Source organism: Dunckerocampus dactyliophorus, chromosome 4 (genome assembly GCF_027744805.1).
Source record: "Dunckerocampus dactyliophorus isolate RoL2022-P2 chromosome 4, RoL_Ddac_1.1, whole genome shotgun sequence".
NCBI lineage: Eukaryota > Metazoa > Chordata > Actinopteri > Syngnathiformes > Syngnathidae > Dunckerocampus > Dunckerocampus dactyliophorus.
Genome location: NC_072822.1, coordinates 32,354,150 through 32,377,531, shown reverse-complemented (window position 1 = coordinate 32,377,531; position 23,382 = coordinate 32,354,150). Strand labels below are relative to the sequence as shown.

The following is a 23,382-nucleotide window of genomic DNA, read 5'->3' as shown; positions in this document are numbered from 1 at the left end:
ACCACAAATTTGCTGGTAATATCCCGGTACAGCAGTCCCACCCACGCTACGAATCTTTCCGGAAAACCCATTCTTTGCAGTACCCTGAAAAGGTACTGGTGCGAGACCCGATCAAAGGCTTTCTCAAAGTCTAAATTTAGGACTACTAACCGAATGTTTCTGTCTCTCGCAAGACAGATGGTGTCACGAATCAGCATGAGGCTGTCTGTGATCTTCCTCCCTGGGATGGCACAGGTTTGATCCGGGTCAATCAAGTCATCTAAAAACATGGACATACGTGTCGCTAAAAGTTTACTAAAAATTTTGCAGTCACAGTTTAAAAGGGTAATAGGTCTCCAATTTTTAAGATCGGTCTTGTCTTTTGTCTTATAAAGGAGTGTCACTATCCCTACTCTAAAACTGTCAGGTAGTCGGCTACTTTGTTCAAATTCCTTAAAAACAGCGAGTAACTCTGGTGCTAAAATATCCCAAAAAGTTAAATAAAATTCCAAGGGGAGCCCATCCTCACCTGGGGACTTCCCCTTCTTAAAAGCCACGACGCATTTATTTAACTCTTTGAGAGTAAAATCCTGTTTTAAAAGCACATTTTCGCTCACTGATTTTTCAATAAAACCTAAAACTTCTAAAATAGCTTCAGGCTTTGTATTTTTAGTTGCATAGAGTTCTTGATAAAAGCGTTCTATTGTTTCATTTATTTCAGTTGTTGTTTCCACTATGCGCCCTTCTTTATTTTGTAATTTTAAAATACCTCCTGGCTTGCTTAGGATTTTTTTAAAGAAATAGCGGGTGCATTTTTCCCCTTCTTCTATTTCTTTTTCCTTGCTCCTTAAGATAACACCTTTACTTTTGATTTTTTCTAGAGTAGCCATTTCATTTTTTACCTGCTTGATTTCTTCCTTGAAATTCAGCCCTTTTAGTGTTAAGTTAAAATAACGTTGTAAGCGTTTTTGCAGTCCTATCATGTATCTTTTTTCTTTGTAAGATTTTTTCCGTCCTGCTTGTTGAAAGAAAAGCCGGGTCCTTAACTTCACCATTTCCCACCACTGTGCTCGTGAAACATGCAAGTCTTGAAGGGTCTGCCAGTCCTTGAACCGCTCCCTGTACTGACTGACCAAGTCTTGATCTTCCAGCAGGGAGCAATTCAGTTTCCACGGACCTCTTCCCACTACCACACCCGAGGGGAGTGAGAGAGTGCAGGAGAGAATCAGGTGATCAGAGAAAAAGACAGGGGTCAATCTAGCATCAGTAGGTGGCCAATCCCGTGTGAATATGTAATCTATGCGAGAGGCTCTGGTGCTGTCGCCACTGAACCAGGTGAAGCCCTCCTCTCTAGGATGCATGGCTTTATAACAATCGTGCAGTTTGAAATCCCTACTCATGGCTTGTAATAAAACCGATGTTTTATCAACTTTAAAATCTTCTCCCGCCCCCCTTCTGTCTTTCCTGCTTAAAATGCAATTAAAATCCCCCCCCACCACTATAGGTACCCGGCCTAACATGTGGGACTGCAAGTTTTCTAAAAAATCATACCTTTCATTTTTTTCGTTAAAACCATAAATATTTAAGAGGTTAAAATCCTGTCCCATAAAAGTCAAGTGTGCTGATAGTGCTCGTCCCTCTCTCACCACGGTGCTCCCCTTCACCGTAACGTGGGGGTTGTTGATTAAAATGGCCACTCCGTCATTTTTGTTCTCATTTGACCCGCTCCATAAGGATGTTTGTGGCCACATTTCCTCCCACTGTTTGTAGCTTTTTAAAAAGGGTAAACCACATTCTTGTAATAGAAACACATCTGACTTAAAAGTTTGAAGGAAGGATAAAACACTCTGAGCTCTAACTTTCGACTTCACACTTCTCACATTGATGGTGGAGAAGGTGAGAGTCACAAGTATGATTTTTTTTTTTTTTTTTTTTTTTTTTTTTTTTTTAAACCAATAAACAACTAAAAGGGCCTAAAAAAATAAATAAATAAATAAATGAATAAAAAAACAACTTAAAATTTAAACTGTGACTAAGAAATATCTTGTGAATGAAGCTCCTCCTTCACTCCAGTTGGTGAGGGCTGGAGGGGGAGGGGCTCCCTTCCCTGTCGGCGTCTGGGTGTCGGTCTTTCCTGGAGTCTATCATTCAAAGTCCTCTTCGCCCTTGGGGTTGACTGCAAAACGATATTTAAAAAGGACAGTTCATTTGGTGAGCCTGAGGGGAAGACCCGCGGCTCCTCCATAGAACTGTCTGAGAGGACCTCTGGCCTTCCCCTCTTTTCTGATAATAGAGAAGAGTCAGAAGACAGCTCTGAAGCAAGTCTTTTGGCCTTTTGGGCATTTGGAATGGTGTCTTCTTCCACACTCTCTGATATTTCTTGGCTGCTGTCCAGGTGAGTGCACCCCTCACTTGGCAACAGGCCACTTTGAGTCGTGGTTTCCTGGGCTTCTGTAGGCTCCGCCCTCTCTCCCGCCTCACCTGATTCCTCTCCTCCAATCACAGGTTTTGGCGGGAGATTTGAATTTTCAACAGTTTCAGAGGCCTTTTGGGCCCTCACATTTTCCTCTCCTATTTCCTCATTTTGTTTTCCTTTCCCAGCCTTCAGCTTGTTGGCAAATGATTTTGGGCAGTCTCTGAAGAGATGATTTGAATCTCCACAGAGGTTGCACCTTCTGCCATTGGTACATTGTTCAAAAGTGTGACCAATTTCTCTACATTTTCGACACACAGTCTGCTGACATGCCTCTGCCAGGTGCCCGTGCTCTCCACACTTGCGGCAGAGCTTGGGCTGACCCTGGTAGTGTATGTAGCCTCGGTTTTCTCCCAGAACTATCATCGATGGGAGATGTTTCAGGCCCTGGAAGCCCTGAGGGTCCTGCCATTGTTGGATGGGGACCCTCCAGGCACAATTCCAGATGCCGTCTTCGTCTCTCACCTTCATAGCCTGGCCTTTAACCGTGCAATATCTTCCCAGCCAAAAACAAATGTCGTCTGCGGTCACTGTCTCATTAAACATTCGGACAATAACAGTTTTAGCAGCATTGTCAGTCAGTTTTTCCACATTGAACACAGACAACTGGGGTTTAGCATCCTCATACCTTTGCCAAAAATCTCTCAGAGTTGCAGCAGACTGAAAACTTACATCAAAGCCTTTGTGAAAAGGCAGTGTCAAAATGCAATTCAGATCTTCCGGTTTGAATTTCAGGGTCTGTTGGATGATTTTCCGGGAAAAGTCCAGTCTGGACATTCCAACTTCTTCACCATCCACTTGCTTGAGTGTAAAACGCACGCTGTGGTGCCTCCGCATACCGGCATGGCTAGCCGACATGATGGAGGCACCACCAGCTAAAATGAAAAAAAGTATGCAATAAATACAATTAAAACAACAGATAAATAACTAAAAACCAATTAGAAAAAATTTACTTACCTTTAGTTGCTGTGAAAACAATAAAGTTATAATGCACTGTAAAGTGCCAAGAATGTCCTCCCAATGACTGGCAGAATCCTATGCCACAAAAGCATACAATTCCCCACCCGTAGGAGGTGACCGCAGTCTTAGCCAAAAGGCCGAGAAGCGATAGCATTGAAAGCTCAGAGGGGAGCATGTCATTTCTGACAAAACAAGCTAAAGTCCCGGTTGCACACACTGACTCACGACGACCTCAAACGTCAACACGCTGTTAGATGTAGTTACATATAGGCGCCTCTCTTGGCACATGTTAGATAGTGTGACCGGAGCAGACTTGTGGACTCGCTGTATCTTTTCACTCGGCCTTGGCTTTTCTTTTCCACACCCTTTTGCACACTCATTATCGAGCGGCTCCAAGCAGCTAAGACCACCGGGGCACACATAGAGGCATAGGACAGGAGGTAAAAGCTAGGTAAAAGACGTCTGACCAGAAGTGCCTCGGACTTGCTCCTGCACCCGCTTAGAAGACGAGTCCCCGCAGCTGTGTATCATTCTTCCTGGTGCATTCAACTGTTGAAATTGAGCTATCGTTTCCGAGACTTATTTGGAAGCACGAAAGATAACGAACCAAAGACTTTTGATGCCAAACGACAACCCCGCGCGCACATTGTAAACAATAAAAAGATGCACCTGTGTTGTTTTGCAGCCATAATATGAAACCAGTGTTTCGTGACCCATTCGTTATTGAAGCTCATGCGGTGCACGTCGGTCTATGCATGAAGCGGCAATAAACTGATTTTACTCAGCCACATCAGAATAGTCCTCGGTAAGCACACAATGGAGGCCACAGTCCAATGTGAATATGTTTGAAACAGTGACGTGGACTCAGTACTCCAGTCTCCCCGTGGAATGCCTGCAGCAACTGGACTATGCCACTTGCTGTCGCTGTCTTTGCTCAGCATGAAGCCACAAGAGTGGAATGTGCAACACAGCCTCACTCTTTGACATAACGAGAGTACTGTCCTTATTAATCCTATCGCCAGTATGAGCAACTACAAAAGTATTTCAGTGTCATTTGGCTTGTGCATGTGATCGCGGGAGAGCGCCGACGCGGCATAATACAGAACGCATTCCCATAATGCATTGCTCCGGCGTCAGAAGATTGCGTGGAAACTAGCTGCGGCACTCAAACTTCTGGCTAATGAAGTAACAACTCTGGTAACAACAATGTCACATTTCCTTTGTCTGTTGCCCTTCACTTTTGCTCTACTTTCTGACATTTGGACCGCAGAGACGGCGGCGTCAGGGGAAAGATGTGAAGGCGAGACGCCACCGGGAAGTGTCCAGAAGGCCAGAGCGTCCAAAATCACAAGGCCGGTCGTGGCTGTAGGAGGTGCCTCCGAACGTGTGGCGTCCGTCGAGCGCAAGGGCAGATGCTGAACTTGGACACAGGTCCAGTGCGTGTGTTTGTTGTGAAGCAGCCGATGACACCACCACTTAGCATGCTGCGTGTGTGAGAGTCTCGTCTGAGTGAGACTCGTCCAACTCATACTTACCTGGCAGGGGAGATACCATGATCAAGAAGGTGGTTCACCCAGGGCGAGGCTCAGCCATTGCACATGGGTTGAGCTGACCCCTGCGAATTCCCCAAATGTGGGAATCTCGACTGCATAATTTGCGATAGTGGGGGACTGCGTTCGCGCTCTCCCCTGATGGCGTGTTTAAAACAACTTGCAGGTGCAGTCTTGCGCAAAGCTTCTGGGCTTGCGGCCACATCCCCGTTTGCGCAAGAGCGGGGAATGACGAGCCCAGAACTTCCAACGCCTACTGGGAAGGTCTGTACGACCACGGATGACAACCACCCAGCAATAAGGCTCGCCTGCACTCAGGCGGGAAAAGTGAAATAAGAATTTCTCCAGTAGCATTCTCACCCGGACAGAGAAAGCTGTGTCGGCCAAGTGAACTCAACTTTACCGGCACACCGGAACCGCTCCCCACAGTGGACCTCAACACAGCAACCAATTCGGTCGTCGGAAACAACCATCGACCTGAAGCCGAAGCAGATCAAATTGCTGTCGTTCTCGTCAGCAGCCTTCCCAGCGCCATGGTAACTGCTTCCGATCTTCCTGTCTTGGAGGAAGGAAGGAAAGTAAGGAAAGCAGCGAGACCCTTGAAGAAGAACCATGACACGGCGAGCTTACCAGGAGACAAGGGAAGATGCAGAGTCATCCTCAAAACCGCAGCTCGCAAGGCCAACCTAACGGCTCTGCTCGGTGACGACACTGAACACGAACGACCGAAGAGCAATCCCACCGGTGAATACAAGAAGATCACGGAATGTCTTCAGAGGCCGGGAAAAAAGAGGACGGTGTAGAGTGTCACACGTGCTACCTACCGCCTGCATCCCGGAGAAGCCACACCTTGCATTTACGGACTGCCCAAAATTCACAAGGCGGGAGGTCCACTCAGGCCTGTTGCCAGCAGATTCGACTCTTCCACGGTCAGTATTGCCAAATACCCAGCCACCATTCTGGCCCCACTGCTTGGCAGTACCCCACCCCATGTCCACAGCTCCACAGACTTCACTAATGAGATTCAGACCCTCAGGTTATCTCCGGAAGAGACCCTGGTATGAGTCGACATCACCTCCCCGTTTACACCTATCTCCACCACTGCAGCAATAGACACTGGCAGAAGAAGGGCAACAGTAGCACTCCAGCCTCCAAGACACAAGCAACCTCACTCCAGAGCAAGTATATGATTTCCTGCAAATGTGCCTTAAGGGCACATGCTTGCAATTCCGTATGTGTTTCTACAGGCCAAGACATGGCTCTGCCGTGGGCTCACCGCTCTCAGCCATTGTGGCTATCGTGTACATGGAAGACGTGGAAAGAAAACTACGGGGATCCTGCACAGGAACTAAAGACAGCCACTGCTTCCGATGTGTGGATGACACGCGGGTTTGCCAATCTTCGGACTGTGAAGTGCGGCCGGGGATGGATGGAAGCCTCAACATTGAGGTCTACGGTAAACCTACCCGCGCTGGCCCGTTCCTACACTTGTACCGCCTTCGCACACTGGAACCCAAGCTAGGAGCTGTCAGAGCCGCAAACAACAGAGCAGAAAATAGCCCTAACCGAAGGAGCAGACACGCATTTTACAGGCTCTAACCACCTGTGGCTATCCCAAAGTGGCTCTATGTCAAATCCAGCAAAGGAAGGGCCACGACACCTGACCGCGAGAAGCAAAACAGAGGGCGGAAAGCCGCGGTCCCTTACTTGGTTGGTTTGTCGAGGAAACTCGGAAGGCTTCCACCAGACGAGACCATTTTGTCAGATTCCACCCAGCTGTCGATCACTGCGACACCCGCTGGCCCCTGGGAAGTGCGCAAGAGACCCGAGTATCAGGAGCCGGTGGAAGAGTGCAGGAGGCATGGCCGGAGAACACGCTGCTTTATGCATTGTGCTCCCTTTGTAAGGTGTTGATGCTGCTGGGGAGGCAAAGAGGGTCCACGGAGGGCGCAGACGCTGTCGCAGGGCATATTTTCCACAGCGTACCGCCACCTGCTCGGGTGGCACCAAACGTAAACACTTTCATTGGTCTTTGGTGAGCATCGCACGGTATCGGGCAAAACATGCCGGATGCTGTCAAACGATCTGCGTGAAGCTGCCTTTGCTGTCAACATGAGAAGGAGAAGTGCACCGCTCCCGGAGATACTGCAATACCAGGTCGATGCGTGGAGCGGACGGCGCAAGCCCCGAGCTCAGCTCCCTGTCCCAAAAAGCAATTTAATATTTGGTCCCCAGATAGGAGACATATCAGATATTAAACTGATAAGAACAGATACTACACTTGATCTTAGCCAAAAGGCCGAGAAGCGATAGCATTGAAAGCTCAGAGGGGAGCATGTCATTTCTGACAAAACAAGCTAAAGTCCCGGTTGCACACACTGACTCACGACGACCTCAAACGTCAACACGCTGTTAGATGTAGTTACATATAGGCGCCTCTCTTGGCACATGTTAGATAGTGTGACCGGAGCAGACTTGTGGACTCGCTGTATCTTTTCACTCGGCCTTGGCTTTTCTTTTCCACACCCTTTTGCACACTCATTATCGAGCGGCTCCAAGCAGCTAAGACCACCGGGGCACACATAGAGGCATAGGACAGGAGGTAAAAGCTAGGTAAAAGACGTCTGACCAGAAGTGCCTCGGACTTGCTCCTGCACCCGCTTAGAAGACGAGTCCCCGCAGCTGTGTATCATTCTTCCTGGTGCATTCAACTGTTGAAATTGAGCTATCGTTTCCGAGACTTATTTGGAAGCACGAAAGATAACGAACCAAAGACTTTTGATGCCAAACGACAACCCCGCGCGCACATTGTAAACAATAAAAAGATGCACCTGTGTTGTTTTGCAGCCATAATATCAAACCAGTGTTTCGTGACCCATTCGTTATTGAAGCTCATGCGGTGCACGTCGGTCTATGCATGAAGCGGCAATAAACTGATTTTACTCAGCCACATCAGAATAGTCCTCGGTAAGCACACAATGGAGGCCACAGTCCAATGTGAATATGTTTGAAACAGTGACGTGGACTCAGTACTCCAGTCTCCCCGTGGAATGCCTGCAGCAACTGGACTATGCCACTTGCTGTCGCTGTCTTTGTTCAGCATGAAGCCACAAGAGTGGAATGTGCAACACAGCCTCACTCTTTGACATAACGAGAGTACTGTCCTTATTAATCCTATCGCCAGTATGAGCAACTACAAAAGTATTTCAGTGTCATTTGGCTTGTGCATGTGATCGCGGGAGAGCGCCGACGCGGCATAATACAGAACGCATTCCCATAATGCATTGCTCCGGCGTCAGAAGATTGCGTGGAAACTAGCTGCGGCACTCAAACTTCTGGCTAATGAAGTAACAACTCTGGTAACAACAATGTCACATTTCCTTTGTCTGTTGCCCTTCACTTTTGCTCTACTTTCTGACATTTGGACCGCAGAGACGGCGGCGTCAGGGGAAAGATGTGAAGGCGAGACGCCACCGGGAAGTGTCCAGAAGGCCAGAGCGTCCAAAATCACAAGGCCGGTCGTGGCTGTAGGAGGTGCCTCCGAACGTGTGGCGTCCGTCGAGCGCAAGGGCAGATGCTGAACTTGGACACAGGTCCAGTGCGTGTGTTTGTTGTGAAGCAGCCGATGACACCACCACTTAGCATGCTGCGTGTGTGAGAGTCTCGTCTGAGTGAGACTCGTCCAACTCATACTTACCTGGCAGGGGAGATACCATGATCAAGAAGGTGGTTCACCCAGAGCGAGGCTCAGCCATTGCACATGGGTTGAGCTGACCCCTGCGAATTCCCCAAATGTGGGAATCTCGACTGCATAATTTGCGATAGTGGGGGACTGCGTTCGCGCTCTCCCCTGATGGCGTGTTTAAAACAACTTGCAGGTGCAGTCTTGCGCAAAGCTTCTGGGCTTGCGGCCACATCCCCGTTTGCGCAAGAGCGGGGAATGACGAGCCCAGAACTTCCAACGCCTACTGGGAAGGTCTGTACGACCACGGATGACAACCACCCAGCAATAAGGCTCGCCTGCACTCAGGCGGGAAAAGTGAAATAAGAATTTCTCCAGTAGCATTCTCACCCGGACAGAGAAAGCTGTGTCGGCCAAGTGAACTCAACTTTACCGGCACACCGGAACCGCTCCCCACAGTGGACCTCAACACAGCAACCAATTCGGTCGTCGGAAACAACCATCGACCTGAAGCCGAAGCAGATCAAATTGCTGTCGTTCTCGTCAGCAGCCTTCCCAGCGCCATGGTAACTGCTTCCGATCTTCCTGTCTTGGAGGAAGGAAGGAAAGTAAGGAAAGCAGCGAGACCCTTGAAGAAGAACCATGACACGGCGAGCTTACCAGGAGACAAGGGAAGATGCAGAGTCATCCTCAAAACCGCAGCTCGCAAGGCCAACCTAACGGCTCTGCTCGGTGACGACACTGAACACGAACGACCGAAGAGCAATCCCACCGGTGAATACAAGAAGATCACGGAATGTCTTCAGAGGCCGGGAAAAAAGAGGACGGTGTAGAGTGTCACACGTGCTACCTACCGCCTGCATCCCGGAGAAGTCACACCTTGCATTTACGGACTGCCCAAAATTCACAAGGCGGGAGGTCCACTCAGGCCTGTTGCCAGCAGATTCGACTCTTCCACGGTCAGTATTGCCAAATACCCAGCCACCATTCTGGCCCCACTGCTTGGCAGTACCCCACCCCATGTCCACAGCTCCACAGACTTCACTAATGAGATTCAGACCCTCAGGTTATCTCCGGAAGAGACCCTGGTATGAGTCGACATCACCTCCCCGTTTACACCTATCTCCACCACTGCAGCAATAGACACTGGCAGAAGAAGGGCAACAGTAGCACTCCAGCCTCCAAGACACAAGCAACCTCACTCCAGAGCAAGTATATGATTTCCTGCAAATGTGCCTTAAGGGCACATGCTTGCAATTCCGTATGTGTTTCTACAGGCCAAGACATGGCTCTGCCGTGGGCTCACCGCTCTCAGCCATTGTGGCTATCGTGTACATGGAAGACGTGGAAAGAAAACTACGGGGATCCTGCACAGGAACTAAAGACAGCCACTGCTTCCGATGTGTGGATGACACGCGGGTTTGCCAATCTTCGGACTGTGAAGTGCGGCCGGGGATGGATGGAAGCCTCAACATTGAGGTCTACGGTAAACCTACCCGCGCTGGCCCGTTCCTACGCTTGTACCGCCTTCGCACACTGGAACCCAAGCTAGGAGCTGTCAGAGCCGCAAACAACAGAGCAGAAAATAGCCCTAACCGAAGGAGCAGACACGCATTTTACAGGCTCTAACCACCTGTGGCTATCCCAAAGTGGCTCTATGTCAAATCCAGCAAAGGAAGGGCCACGACACCTGACCGCGAGAAGCAAAACAGAGGGCGGAAAGCCGCGGTCCCTTACTTGGTTGGTTTGTCGAGGAAACTCGGAAGGCTTCCACCAGACGAGACCATTTTGTCAGATTCCACCCAGCTGTCGATCACTGCGACACCCGCTGGCCCCTGGGAAGTGCGCAAGAGACCCGAGTATCAGGAGCCGGTGGAAGAGTGCAGGAGGCATGGCCGGAGAACACGCTGCTTTATGCATTGTGCTCCCTTTGTAAGGTGTTGATGCTGCTGGGGAGGCAAAGAGGGTCCACGGAGGGCGCAGACACTGTCGCAGGGCATATTTTCCACAGCGTACCGCCACCTGCTCGGGTGGCACCAAACGTAAACACTTTCATTGGTCTTTGGTGAGCATCGCACGGTATCGGGCAAAACATGCCGGATGCTGTCAAACGACCTGCGTGAAGCTGCCTTTGCTGTCAACATGAGAAGGAGAAGTGCACCGCTCCCGGAGATACTGCAATACCAGGTCAATGCGTGGAGCGGACGGCGCAAGCCCCGAGCTCAGCTCCATGTCCCAAAAAGCAATTTAATATTTGGTCCCCAGATAGGAGACATATCAGATATTAAACTGATAAGAACAGATACTACACTTGATCTTAGCCAAAAGGCCGAGAAGCGATAGCATTGAAAGCTCAGAGGGGAGCATGTCATTTCTGACAAAACAAGCTAAAGTCCCGGTTGCACACACTGACTCACGACGACCTCAAACGTCAACACGCTGTTAGATGTAGTTGCATATAGGCGCCTCTCTTGGCACATGTTAGATAGTGTGACCGGAGCAGACTTGTGGACTCGCTGTATCTTTTCACTCGGCCTTGGCTTTTCTTTTCCACACCCTTTTGCACACTCATTATCGAGCGGCTCCAAGCAGCTAAGACCACCGGGGCACACATAGAGGCATAGGACAGGAGGTAAAAGCTAGGTAAAAGACGTCTGACCAGAAGTGCCTCGGACTTGCTCCTGCACCCGCTTAGAAGACGAGTCCCCGCAGCTGTGTATCATTCTTCCTGGTGCATTCAACTGTTGAAATTGAGCTATCGTTTCCGAGACTTATTCGGAAGCACGAAAGATAACGAACCAAAGACTTTTGATGCCAAACGACAACCCCGCGCGCACATTGTAAACAATAAAAAGATGCACCTGTGTTGTTTTGCAGCCATAATATGAAACCAGTGTTTCGTGACCCATTCGTTATTGAAGCTCATGCGGTGCACGTCGGTCTATGCATGAAGCGGCAATAAACTGATTTTACTCAGCCACATCAGAATAGTCCTCGGTAAGCACACAATGGAGGCCACAGTCCAATGTGAATATGTTTGAAACAGTGACGTGGACTCAGTACTCCAGTCTCCCCGTGGAATGCCTGCAGCAACTGGACTATGCCACTTGCTGTCGCTGTCTTTGCTCAGCATGAAGCCACAAGAGTGGAATGTGCAACACAGCCTCACTCTTTGACATAACGAGAGTACTGTCCTTATTAATCCTATCGCCAGTATGAGCAACTACAAAAGTATTTCAGTGTCATTTGGCTTGTGCATGTGATCGCGGGAGAGCGCCGACGCGGCATAATACAGAACGCATTCCCATAATGCATTGCTCCGGCGTCAGAAGATTGCGTGGAAACTAGCTGCGGCACTCAAACTTCTGGCTAATGAAGTAACAACTCTGGTAACAACAATGTCAGATTTCCTTTGTCTGTTGCCCTTCACTTTTGCTCTACTTTCTGACATTTGGACCGCAGAGACGGCGGCGTCAGGGGAAAGATGTGAAGGCGAGACGCCACCGGGAAGTGTCCAGAAGGCCAGAGCGTCCAAAATCACAAGGCCGGTCGTGGCTGTAGGAGCTGCCTCCGAACGTGTGGCGTCCGTCGAGCGCAAGGGCAGATGCTGAACTTGGACACAGGTCCAGTGCGTGTGTTTGTTGTGAAGCAGCCGATGACACCACCACTTAGCATGCTGCGTGTGTGAGAGTCTCGTCTGAGTGAGACTCGTCCAACTCATACTTACCTGGCAGGGGAGATACCATGATCAAGAAGGTGGTTCACCCAGGGCGAGGCTCAGCCATTGCACATGGGTTGAGCTGACCCCTGCGAATTCCCCAAATGTGGGAATCTCGACTGCGTTCGCGCTCTCCCCTGATGGCGTGTTTAAAACAACTTGCAGGTGCAGTCTTGCGCAAAGCTTCTGGGCTTGCGGCCACATCCCCGTTTGCGCAAGAGCGGGGAATGACGAGCCCAGAACTTCCAACGCCTACTGGGAAGGTCTGTACGACCACGGATGACAACCACCCAGCAATAAGGCTCGCCTGCACTCAGGCGGGAAAAGTGAAATAAGAATTTCTCCAGTAGCATTCTCACCCGGACAGAGAAAGCTGTGTCGGCCAAGTGAACTCAACTTTACCGGCACACCGGAACCGCTCCCCACAGTGGACCTCAACACAGCAACCAATTCGGTCGTCGGAAACAACCATCGACCTGAAGCCGAAGCAGATCAAATTGCTGTCGTTCTCGTCAGCAGCCTTCCCAGCGCCATGGTAACTGCTTCCGATCTTCCTGTCTTGGAGGAAGGAAGGAAAGTAAGGAAAGCAGCGAGACCCTTGAAGAAGAACCATGACACGGCGAGCTTACCAGGAGACAAGGGAAGATGCAGAGTCATCCTCAAAACCGCAGCTCGCAAGGCCAACCTAACGGCTCTGCTCGGTGACGACACTGAACACGAACGACCGAAGAGCAATCCCACCGGTGAATACAAGAAGATCACGGAATGTCTTCAGAGGCCGGGAAAAAAGAGGACGGTGTAGAGTGTCACACGTGCTACCTACCGCCTGCATCCCGGAGAAGTCACACCTTGCATTTACGGACTGCCCAAAATTCACAAGGCGGGAGGTCCACTCAGGCCTGTTGCCAGCAGATTCGACTCTTCCACGGTCAGTATTGCCAAATACCCAGCCACCATTCTGGCCCCACTGCTTGGCAGTACCCCACCCCATGTCCACAGCTCCACAGACTTCACTAATGAGATTCAGACCCTCAGGTTATCTCCGGAAGAGACCCTGGTATGAGTCGACATCACCTCCCCGTTTACACCTATCTCCACCACTGCAGCAATAGACACTGGCAGAAGAAGGGCAACAGTAGCACTCCAGCCTCCAAGACACAAGCAACCTCACTCCAGAGCAAGTATATGATTTCCTGCAAATGTGCCTTAAGGGCACATGCTTGCAATTCCGTATGTGTTTCTACAGGCCAAGACATGGCTCTGCCGTGGGCTCACCGCTCTCAGCCATTGTGGCTATCGTGTACATGGAAGACGTGGAAAGAAAACTACGGGGATCCTGCACAGGAACTAAAGACAGCCACTGCTTCCGATGTGTGGATGACACGCGGGTTTGCCAATCTTCGGACTGTGAAGTGCGGCCGGGGATGGATGGAAGCCTCAACATTGAGGTCTACGGTAAACCTACCCGCGCTGGCCCGTTCCTACGCTTGTACCGCCTTCGCACACTGGAACCCAAGCTAGGAGCTGTCAGAGCCGCAAACAACAGAGCAGAAAATAGCCCTAACCGAAGGAGCAGACACGCATTTTACAGGCTCTAACCACCTGTGGCTATCCCAAAGTGGCTCTATGTCAAATCCAGCAAAGGAAGGGCCACGACACCTGACCGCGAGAAGCAAAACAGAGGGCGGAAAGCCGCGGTCCCTTACTTGGTTGGTTTGTCGAGGAAACTCGGAAGGCTTCCACCAGACGAGACCATTTTGTCAGATTCCACCCAGCTGTCGATCACTGCGACACCCGCTGGCCCCTGGGAAGTGCGCAAGAGACCCGAGTATCAGGAGCCGGTGGAAGAGTGCAGGAGGCATGGCCGGAGAACACGCTGCTTTATGCATTGTGCTCCCTTTTTAAGGTGTTGATGCTGCTGGGAAGGCAAAGAGGGTCCACGGAGGGCGCAGACACTGTCGCAGGGCATATTTTCCACAGCGTACCGCCACCTGCTCGGGTGGCACCAAACGTAAACACTTTCATTGGTCTTTGGTGAGCATCGCACGGTATCGGGCAAAACATGCCGGATGCTGTCAAACGACCTGCGTGAAGCTGCCTTTGCTGTCAACATGAGAAGGAGAAGTGCACCGCTCCCGGAGATACTGCAATACCAGGTCGATGCGTGGAGCGGACGGCGCAAGCCCCGAGCTCAGCTCCCTGTCCCAAAAAGCAATTTAATATTTGGTCCCCAGATAGGAGACATATCAGATATTAAACTGATAAGAACAGATACTACACTTGATCTTAGCCAAAAGGCCGAGAAGCGATAGCATTGAAAGCTCAGAGGGGAGCATGTCATTTCTGACAAAACAAGCTAAAGTCCCGGTTGCACACACTGACTCACGACGACCTCAAACGTCAACACGCTGTTAGATGTAGTTACATATAGGCGCCTCTCTTGGCACATGTTAGATAGTGTGACCGGAGCAGACTTGTGGACTCGCTGTATCTTTTCACTCGGCCTTGGCTTTTCTTTTCCACACCCTTTTGCACACTCATTATCGAGCGGCTCCAAGCAGCTAAGACCACCGGGGCACACATAGAGGCATAGGACAGGAGGTAAAAGCTAGGTAAAAGACGTCTGACCAGAAGTGCCTCGGACTTGCTCCTGCACCCGCTTAGAAGACGAGTCCCCGCAGCTGTGTATCATTCTTCCTGGTGCATTCAACTGTTGAAATTGAGCTATCGTTTCCGAGACTTATTTGGAAGCACGAAAGATAACGAACCAAAGACTTTTGATGCCAAACGACAACCCCGCGCGCACATTGTAAACAATAAAAAGATGCACCTGTGTTGTTTTGCAGCCATAATATCAAACCAGTGTTTCGTGACCCATTCGTTATTGAAGCTCATGCGGTGCACGTCGGTCTATGCATGAAGCGGCAATAAACTGATTTTACTCAGCCACATCAGAATAGTCCTCGGTAAGCACACAATGGAGGCCACAGTCCAATGTGAATATGTTTGAAACAGTGACGTGGACTCAGTACTCCAGTCTCCCCGTGGAATGCCTGCAGCAACTGGACTATGCCACTTGCTGTCGCTGTCTTTGCTCAGCATGAAGCCACAAGAGTGGAATGTGCAACACAGCCTCACTCTTTGACATAACGAGAGTACTGTCCTTATTAATCCTATCGCCAGTATGAGCAACTACAAAAGTATTTCAGTGTCATTTGGCTTGTGCATGTGATCGCGGGAGAGCGCCGACGCGGCATAATACAGAACGCATTCCCATAATGCATTGCTCCGGCGTCAGAAGATTGCGTGGAAACTAGCTGCGGCACTCAAACTTCTGGCTAATGAAGTAACAACTCTGGTAACAACAATGTCACATTTCCTTTGTCTGTTGCCCTTCACTTTTGCTCTACTTTCTGACATTTGGACCGCAGAGACGGCGGCGTCAGGGGAAAGATGTGAAGGCGAGACGCCACCGGGAAGTGTCCAGAAGGCCAGAGCGTCCAAAATCACAAGGCCGGTCGTGGCTGTAGGAGGTGCCTCCGAACGTGTGGCGTCCGTCGAGCGCAAGGGCAGATGCTGAACTTGGACACAGGTCCAGTGCGTGTGTTTGTTGTGAAGCAGCCGATGACACCACCACTTAGCATGCTGCGTGTGTGAGAGTCTCGTCTGAGTGAGACTCGTCCAACTCATACTTACCTGGCAGGGGAGATACCATGATCAAGAAGGTGGTTCACCCAGGGCGAGGCTCAGCCATTGCACATGGGTTGAGCTGACCCCTGCGAATTCCCCAAATGTGGGAATCTCGACTGCATAATTTGTGATAGTGGGGGACTGCGTTCGCGCTCTCCCCTGATGGCGTGTTTAAAACAACTTGCAGGTGCAGTCTTGCGCAAAGCTTCTGGGCTTGCGGCCACATCCCCGTTTGCGCAAGAGCGGGGAATGACGAGCCCAGAACTTCCAACGCCTACTGGGAAGGTCTGTACGACCACGGATGACAACCACCCAGCAATAAGGCTCGCCTGCACTCAGGCGGGAAAAGTGAAATAAGAATTTCTCCAGTAGCATTCTCACCCGGACAGAGAAAGCTGTGTCGGCCAAGTGAACTCAACTTTACCGGCACACCGGAACCGCTCCCCACAGTGGACCTCAACACAGCAACCAATTCGGTCGTCGGAAACAACCATCGACCTGAAGCCGAAGCAGATCAAATTGCTGTCGTTCTCGTCAGCAGCCTTCCCAGCGCCATGGTAACTGCTTCCGATCTTCCTGTCTTGGAGGAAGGAAGGAAAGTAAGGAAAGCAGCGAGACCCTTGAAGAAGAACCATGACACGGCGAGCTTACCAGGAGACAAGGGAAGATGCAGAGTCATCCTCAAAACCGCAGCTCGCAAGGCCAACCTAACGGCTCTGCTCGGTGACGACACTGAACACGAACGACCGAAGAGCAATCCCACCGGTGAATACAAGAAGATCACGGAATGTCTTCAGAGGCCGGGAAAAAAGAGGACGGTGTAGAGTGTCACACGTGCTACCTACCGCCTGCATCCCGGAGAAGTCACACCTTGCATTTACGGACTGCCCAAAATTCACAAGGCGGGAGGTCCACTCAGGCCTGTTGTTGCCAGCAGATTCGACTCTTCCACGGTCAGTATTGCCAAATACCCAGCCACCATTCTGGCCCCACTGCTTGGCAGTACCCCACCCCATGTCCACAGCTCCACAGACTTCACTAATGAGATTCAGACCCTCAGGTTATCTCCGGAAGAGACCCTGGTATGAGTCGACATCACCTCCCCGTTTACACCTATCTCCACCACTGCAGCAATAGACACTGGCAGAAGAAGGGCAACAGTAGCACTCCAGCCTCCAAGACACAAGCAACCTCACTCCAGAGCAAGTATATGATTTCCTGCAAATGTGCCTTAAGGGCACATGCTTGCAATTCCGTATGTGTTTCTACAGGCCAAGACATGGCTCTGCCGTGGGCTCACCGCTCTCAGCCATTGTGGCTATCGTGTACATGGAAGACGTGGAAAGAAAACTACGGGGATCCTGCACAGGAACTAAAGACAGCCACTGCTTCCGATGTGTGGATGACACGCGGGTTTGCCAATCTTCGGACTGTGAAGTGCGGCCGGGGATGGATGGAAGCCTCAACATTGAGGTCTACGGTAAACCTACCCGCGCTGGCCCGTTCCTACACTTGTACCGCCTTCGCACACTGGAACCCAAGCTAGGAGCTGTCAGAGCCGCAAACAACAGAGCAGAAAATAGCCCTAACCGAAGGAGCAGACACGCATTTTACAGGCTCTAACCACCTGTGGCTATCCCAAAGTGGCTCTATGTCAAATCCAGCAAAGGAAGGGCCACGACACCTGACCGCGAGAAGCAAAACAGAGGGCGGAAAGCCGCGGTCCCTTACTTGGTTGGTTTGTCGAGGAAACTCGGAAGGCTTCCACCAGACGAGACCATTTTGTCAGATTCCACCCAGCTGTCGATCACTGCGACACCCGCTGGCCCCTGGGAAGTGCGCAAGAGACCCGAGTATCAGGAGCCGGTGGAAGAGTGCAGGAGGCATGGCCGGAGAACACGCTGCTTTATGCATTGTGCTCCCTTTGTAAGGTGTTGATGCTGCTGGGAAGGCAAAGAGGGTCCACGGAGGGCGCAGACACTGTCGCAGGGCATATTTTCCACAGCGTACCGCCACCTGCTCGGGTGGCACCAAACGTAAACACTTTCATTGGTCTTTGGTGAGCATCGCACGGTATCGGGCAAAACATGCCGGATGCTGTCAAACGACCTGCGTGAAGCTGCCTTTGCTGTCAACATGAGAAGGAGAAGTGCACCGCTCGCGGAGATACTGCAATACCAGGTCGATGCGTGGAGCGGACGGCGCAAGCCCCGAGCTCAGCTCCCTGTCCCAAAAAGCAATTTAATATTTGGTCCCCAGATAGGAGACATATCAGATATTAAACTGATAAGAACAGATACTACACTTGATCTTAGCCAAAAGGCCGAGAAGCGATAGCATTGAAAGCTCAGAGGGGAGCATGTCATTTCTGACAAAACAAGCTAAAGTCCCGGTTGCACACACTGACTCACGACGACCTCAAACGTCAACACGCTGTTAGATGTAGTTACATATAGGCGCCTCTCTTGGCACATGTTAGATAGTGTGACCGGAGCAGACTTGTGGACTCGCTGTATCTTTTCACTCGGCCTTGGCTTTTCTTTTCCACACCCTTTTGCACACTCATTATCGAGCGGCTCCAAGCAGCTAAGACCACCGGGGCACACATAGAGGCATAGGACAGGAGGTAAAAGCTAGGTAAAAGACGTCTGACCAGAAGTGCCTCGGACTTGCTCCTGCACCCGCTTAGAAGACGAGTCCCCGCAGCTGTGTATCATTCTTCCTGGTGCATTCAACTGTTGAAATTGAGCTATCGTTTCCGAGACTTATTTGGAAGCACGAAAGATAACGAACCAAAGACTTTTGATGCCAAACGACAACCCCGCGCGCACATTGTAAACAATAAAAAGATGCACCTGTGTTGTTTTGCAGCCATAATATCAAACCAGTGTTTCGTGACCCATTCGTTATTGAAGCTCATGCGGTGCACGTCGGTCTATGCATGAAGCGGCAATAAACTGATTTTACTCAGCCACATCAGAATAGTCCTCGGTAAGCACACAATGGAGGCCACAGTCCAATGTGAATATGTTTGAAACAGTGATGTGGACTCAGTACTCCAGTCTCCCCGTGGAATGCCTGCAGCAACTGGACTATGCCACTTGCTGTCGCTGTCTTTGCTCAGCATGAAGCCACAAGAGTGGAATGTGCAACACAGCCTCACTCTTTGACATAACGAGAGTACTGTCCTTATTAATCCTATCGCCAGTATGAGCAACTACAAAAGTATTTCAGTGTCATTTGGCTTGTGCATGTGATCGCGGGAGAGCGCCGACGCGGCATAATACAGAACGCATTCCCATAATGCATTGCTCCGGCGTCAGAAGATTGCGTGGAAACTAGCTGCGGCACTCAAACTTCTGGCTAATGAAGTAACAACTCTGGTAACAACAATGTCACATTTCCTTTGTCTGTTGCCCTTCACTTTTGCTCTACTTTCTGACATTTGGACCGCAGAGACGGCGGCGTCAGGGGAAAGATGTGAAGGCGAGACGCCACCGGGAAGTGTCCAGAAGGCCAGAGCGTCCAAAATCACAAGGCCGGTCGTGGCTGTAGGAGGTGCCTCCGAACGTGTGGCGTCCGTCGAGCGCAAGGGCAGATGCTGAACTTGGACACAGGTCCAGTGCGTGTGTTTGTTGTGAAGCAGCCGATGACACCACCACTTAGCATGCTGCGTGTGTGAGAGTCTCGTCTGAGTGAGACTCGTCCAACTCATACTTACCTGGCAGGGGAGATACCATGATCAAGAAGGTGGTTCACCCAGGGCGAGGCTCAGCCATTGCACATGGGTTGAGCTGACCCCTGCGAATTCCCCAAATGTGGGAATCTCGACTGCATAATTTGTGATAGTGGGGGACTGCGTTCGCGCTCTCCCCTGATGGCGTGTTTAAAACAACTTGCAGGTGCAGTCTTGCGCAAAGCTTCTGGGCTTGCGGCCACATCCCCGTTTGCGCAAGAGCGGGGAATGACGAGCCCAGAACTTCCAACGCCTACTGGGAAGGTCTGTACGACCACGGATGACAACCACCCAGCAATAAGGCTCGCCTGCACTCAGGCGGGAAAAGTGAAATAAGAATTTCTCCAGTAGCATTCTCACCCGGACAGAGAAAGCTGTGTCGGCCAAGTGAACTCAACTTTACCGGCACACCGGAACCGCTCCCCACAGTGGACCTCAACACAGCAACCAATTCGGTCGTCGGAAACAACCATCGACCTGAAGCCGAAGCAGATCAAATTGCTGTCGTTCTCGTCAGCAGCCTTCCCAGCGCCATGGTAACTGCTTCCGATCTTCCTGTCTTGGAGGAAGGAAGGAAAGTAAGGAAAGCAGCGAGACCCTTGAAGAAGAACCATGACACGGCGAGCTTACCAGGAGACAAGGGAAGATGCAGAGTCATCCTCAAAACCGCAGCTCGCAAGGCCAACCTAACGGCTCTGCTCGGTGACGACACTGAACACGAACGACCGAAGAGCAATCCCACCGGTGAATACAAGAAGATCACGGAATGTCTTCAGAGGCCGGGAAAAAAGAGGACGGTGTAGAGTGTCACACGTGCTACCTACCGCCTGCATCCCGGAGAAGTCACACCTTGCATTTACGGACTGCCCAAAATTCACAAGGCGGGAGGTCCACTCAGGCCTGTTGTTGCCAGCAGATTCGACTCTTCCACGGTCAGTATTGCCAAATACCCAGCCACCATTCTGGCCCCACTGCTTGGCAGTACCCCACCCCATGTCCACAGCTCCACAGACTTCACTAATGAGATTCAGACCCTCAGGTTATCTCCGGAAGAGACCCTGGTATGAGTCGACATCACCTCCCCGTTTACACCTATCTCCACCACTGCAGCAATAGACACTGGCAGAAGAAGGGCAACAGTAGCACTCCAGCCTCCAAGACACAAGCAACCTCACTCCAGAGCAAGTATATGATTTCCTGCAAATGTGCCTTAAGGGCACATGCTTGCAATTCCGTATGTGTTTCTACAGGCCAAGACATGGCTCTGCCGTGGGCTCACCGCTCTCAGCCATTGTGGCTATCGTGTACATGGAAGACGTGGAAAGAAAACTACGGGGATCCTGCACAGGAACTAAAGACAGCCACTGCTTCCGATGTGTGGATGACACGCGGGTTTGCCAATCTTCGGACTGTGAAGTGCGGCCGGGGATGGATGGAAGCCTCAACATTGAGGTCTACGGTAAACCTACCCGCGCTGGCCCGTTCCTACACTTGTACCGCCTTCGCACACTGGAACCCAAGCTAGGAGCTGTCAGAGCCGCAAACAACAGAGCAGAAAATAGCCCTAACCGAAGGAGCAGACACGCATTTTACAGGCTCTAACCACCTGTGGCTATCCCAAAGTGGCTCTATGTCAAATCCAGCAAAGGAAGGGCCACGACACCTGACCGCGAGAAGCAAAACAGAGGGCGGAAAGCCGCGGTCCCTTACTTGGTTGGTTTGTCGAGGAAACTCGGAAGGCTTCCACCAGACGAGACCATTTTGTCAGATTCCACCCAGCTGTCGATCACTGCGACACCCGCTGGCCCCTGGGAATTGCGCAAGAGACCCGAGTATCAGGAGCCGGTGGAAGAGTGCAGGAGGCATGGCCGGAGAACACGCTGCTTTATGCATTGTGCTCCCTTTGTAAGGTGTTGATGCTGCTGGGAAGGCAAAGAGGGTCCACGGAGGGCGCAGACACTGTCGCAGGGCATATTTTCCACAGCGTACCGCCACCTGCTCGGGTGGCACCAAACGTAAACACTTTCATTGGTCTTTGGTGAGCATCGCACGGTATCGGGCAAAACATGCCGGATGCTGTCAAACGACCTGCGTGAAGCTGCCTTTGCTGTCAACATGAGAAGGAGAAGTGCACCGCTCGCGGAGATACTGCAATACCAGGTCGATGCGTGGAGCGGACGGCGCAAGCCCCGAGCTCAGCTCCCTGTCCCAAAAAGCAATTTAATATTTGGTCCCCAGATAGGAGACATATCAGATATTAAACTGATAAGAACAGATACTACACTTGATCTTAGCCAAAAGGCCGAGAAGCGATAGCATTGAAAGCTCAGAGGGGAGCATGTCATTTCTGACAAAACAAGCTAAAGTCCCGGTTGCACACACTGACTCACGACGACCTCAAACGTCAACACGCTGTTAGATGTAGTTACATATAGGCGCCTCTCTTGGCACATGTTAGATAGTGTGACCGGAGCAGACTTGTGGACTCGCTGTATCTTTTCACTCGGCCTTGGCTTTTCTTTTCCACACCCTTTTGCACACTCATTATCGAGCGGCTCCAAGCAGCTAAGACCACCGGGGCACACATAGAGGCATAGGACAGGAGGTAAAAGCTAGGTAAAAGACGTCTGACCAGAAGTGCCTCGGACTTGCTCCTGCACCCGCTTAGAAGACGAGTCCCCGCAGCTGTGTATCATTCTTCCTGGTGCATTCAACTGTTGAAATTGAGCTATCGTTTCCGAGACTTATTTGGAAGCACGAAAGATAACGAACCAAAGACTTTTGATGCCAAACGACAACCCCGCGCGCACATTGTAAACAATAAAAAGATGCACCTGTGTTGTTTTGCAGCCATAATATCAAACCAGTGTTTCGTGACCCATTCGTTATTGAAGCTCATGCGGTGCACGTCGGTCTATGCATGAAGCGGCAATAAACTGATTTTACTCAGCCACATCAGAATAGTCCTCGGTAAGCACACAATGGAGGCCACAGTCCAATGTGAATATGTTTGAAACAGTGACGTGGACTCAGTACTCCAGTCTCCCCGTGGAATGCCTGCAGCAACTGGACTATGCCACTTGCTGTCGCTGTCTTTGCTCAGCATGAAGCCACAAGAGTGGAATGTGCAACACAGCCTCACTCTTTGACATAACGAGAGTACTGTCCTTATTAATCCTATCGCCAGTATGAGCAACTACAAAAGTATTTCAGTGTCATTTGGCTTGTGCATGTGATCGCGGGAGAGCGCCGACGCGGCATAATACAGAACGCATTCCCATAATGCATTGCTCCGGCGTCAGAAGATTGCGTGGAAACTAGCTGCGGCACTCAAACTTCTGGCTAATGAAGTAACAACTCTGGTAACAACAATGTCACATTTCCTTTGTCTGTTGCCCTTCACTTTTGCTCTACTTTCTGACATTTGGACCGCAGAGACGGCGGCGTCAGGGGAAAGATGTGAAGGCGAGACGCCACCGGGAAGTGTCCAGAAGGCCAGAGCGTCCAAAATCACAAGGCCGGTCGTGGCTGTAGGAGGTGCCTCCGAACGTGTGGCGTCCGTCGAGCGCAAGGGCAGATGCTGAACTTGGACAC

The 23,382-nt window shown here is 50.8% G+C and overlaps 9 non-coding genes and 1 pseudogene across 9 annotated transcripts; 5 read left to right on the top strand and 5 right to left on the bottom strand.

Annotated features, from left to right (window-relative positions):
• The first annotated feature begins 4,939 nt into the window (after positions 1-4,939).
• On the top strand, positions 4,940-5,103 carry LOC129180550 (U1 spliceosomal RNA). Its single transcript, XR_008570181.1, has one exon. It is a non-coding gene; the product is annotated as a U1 spliceosomal RNA (small nuclear RNA).
• Positions 5,104-7,082: 1,979 nt separating this feature from the next.
• LOC129180605 (U2 spliceosomal RNA) lies at positions 7,083-7,273 on the bottom strand. Its single transcript, XR_008570231.1, has one exon. It is a non-coding gene; the product is annotated as a U2 spliceosomal RNA (small nuclear RNA).
• A 1,378-nt stretch (positions 7,274-8,651) lies between these two features.
• On the top strand, positions 8,652-8,815 carry LOC129180565 (U1 spliceosomal RNA). The gene has a single exon (XR_008570196.1). It is a non-coding gene; the product is annotated as a U1 spliceosomal RNA (small nuclear RNA).
• Positions 8,816-10,794: 1,979 nt separating this feature from the next.
• LOC129180620 (U2 spliceosomal RNA) lies at positions 10,795-10,985 on the bottom strand. The gene has a single exon (XR_008570246.1). It is a non-coding gene; the product is annotated as a U2 spliceosomal RNA (small nuclear RNA).
• Positions 10,986-12,363: 1,378 nt separating this feature from the next.
• LOC129180567 (U1 spliceosomal RNA) lies at positions 12,364-12,489 on the top strand (annotated as a pseudogene).
• Positions 12,490-14,481: 1,992 nt separating this feature from the next.
• On the bottom strand, positions 14,482-14,672 carry LOC129180604 (U2 spliceosomal RNA). The gene has a single exon (XR_008570230.1). It is a non-coding gene; the product is annotated as a U2 spliceosomal RNA (small nuclear RNA).
• A 1,378-nt stretch (positions 14,673-16,050) lies between these two features.
• LOC129180694 (U1 spliceosomal RNA) lies at positions 16,051-16,214 on the top strand. The gene has a single exon (XR_008570290.1). It is a non-coding gene; the product is annotated as a U1 spliceosomal RNA (small nuclear RNA).
• Positions 16,215-18,196: 1,982 nt separating this feature from the next.
• LOC129180624 (U2 spliceosomal RNA) lies at positions 18,197-18,387 on the bottom strand. Its single transcript, XR_008570250.1, has one exon. It is a non-coding gene; the product is annotated as a U2 spliceosomal RNA (small nuclear RNA).
• Positions 18,388-19,765: 1,378 nt separating this feature from the next.
• Positions 19,766-19,929, top strand: LOC129180693 (U1 spliceosomal RNA). The gene has a single exon (XR_008570289.1). It is a non-coding gene; the product is annotated as a U1 spliceosomal RNA (small nuclear RNA).
• A 1,982-nt stretch (positions 19,930-21,911) lies between these two features.
• On the bottom strand, positions 21,912-22,102 carry LOC129180623 (U2 spliceosomal RNA). The gene has a single exon (XR_008570249.1). It is a non-coding gene; the product is annotated as a U2 spliceosomal RNA (small nuclear RNA).
• Between the last annotated feature and the right edge of the window lie 1,280 nt (positions 22,103-23,382).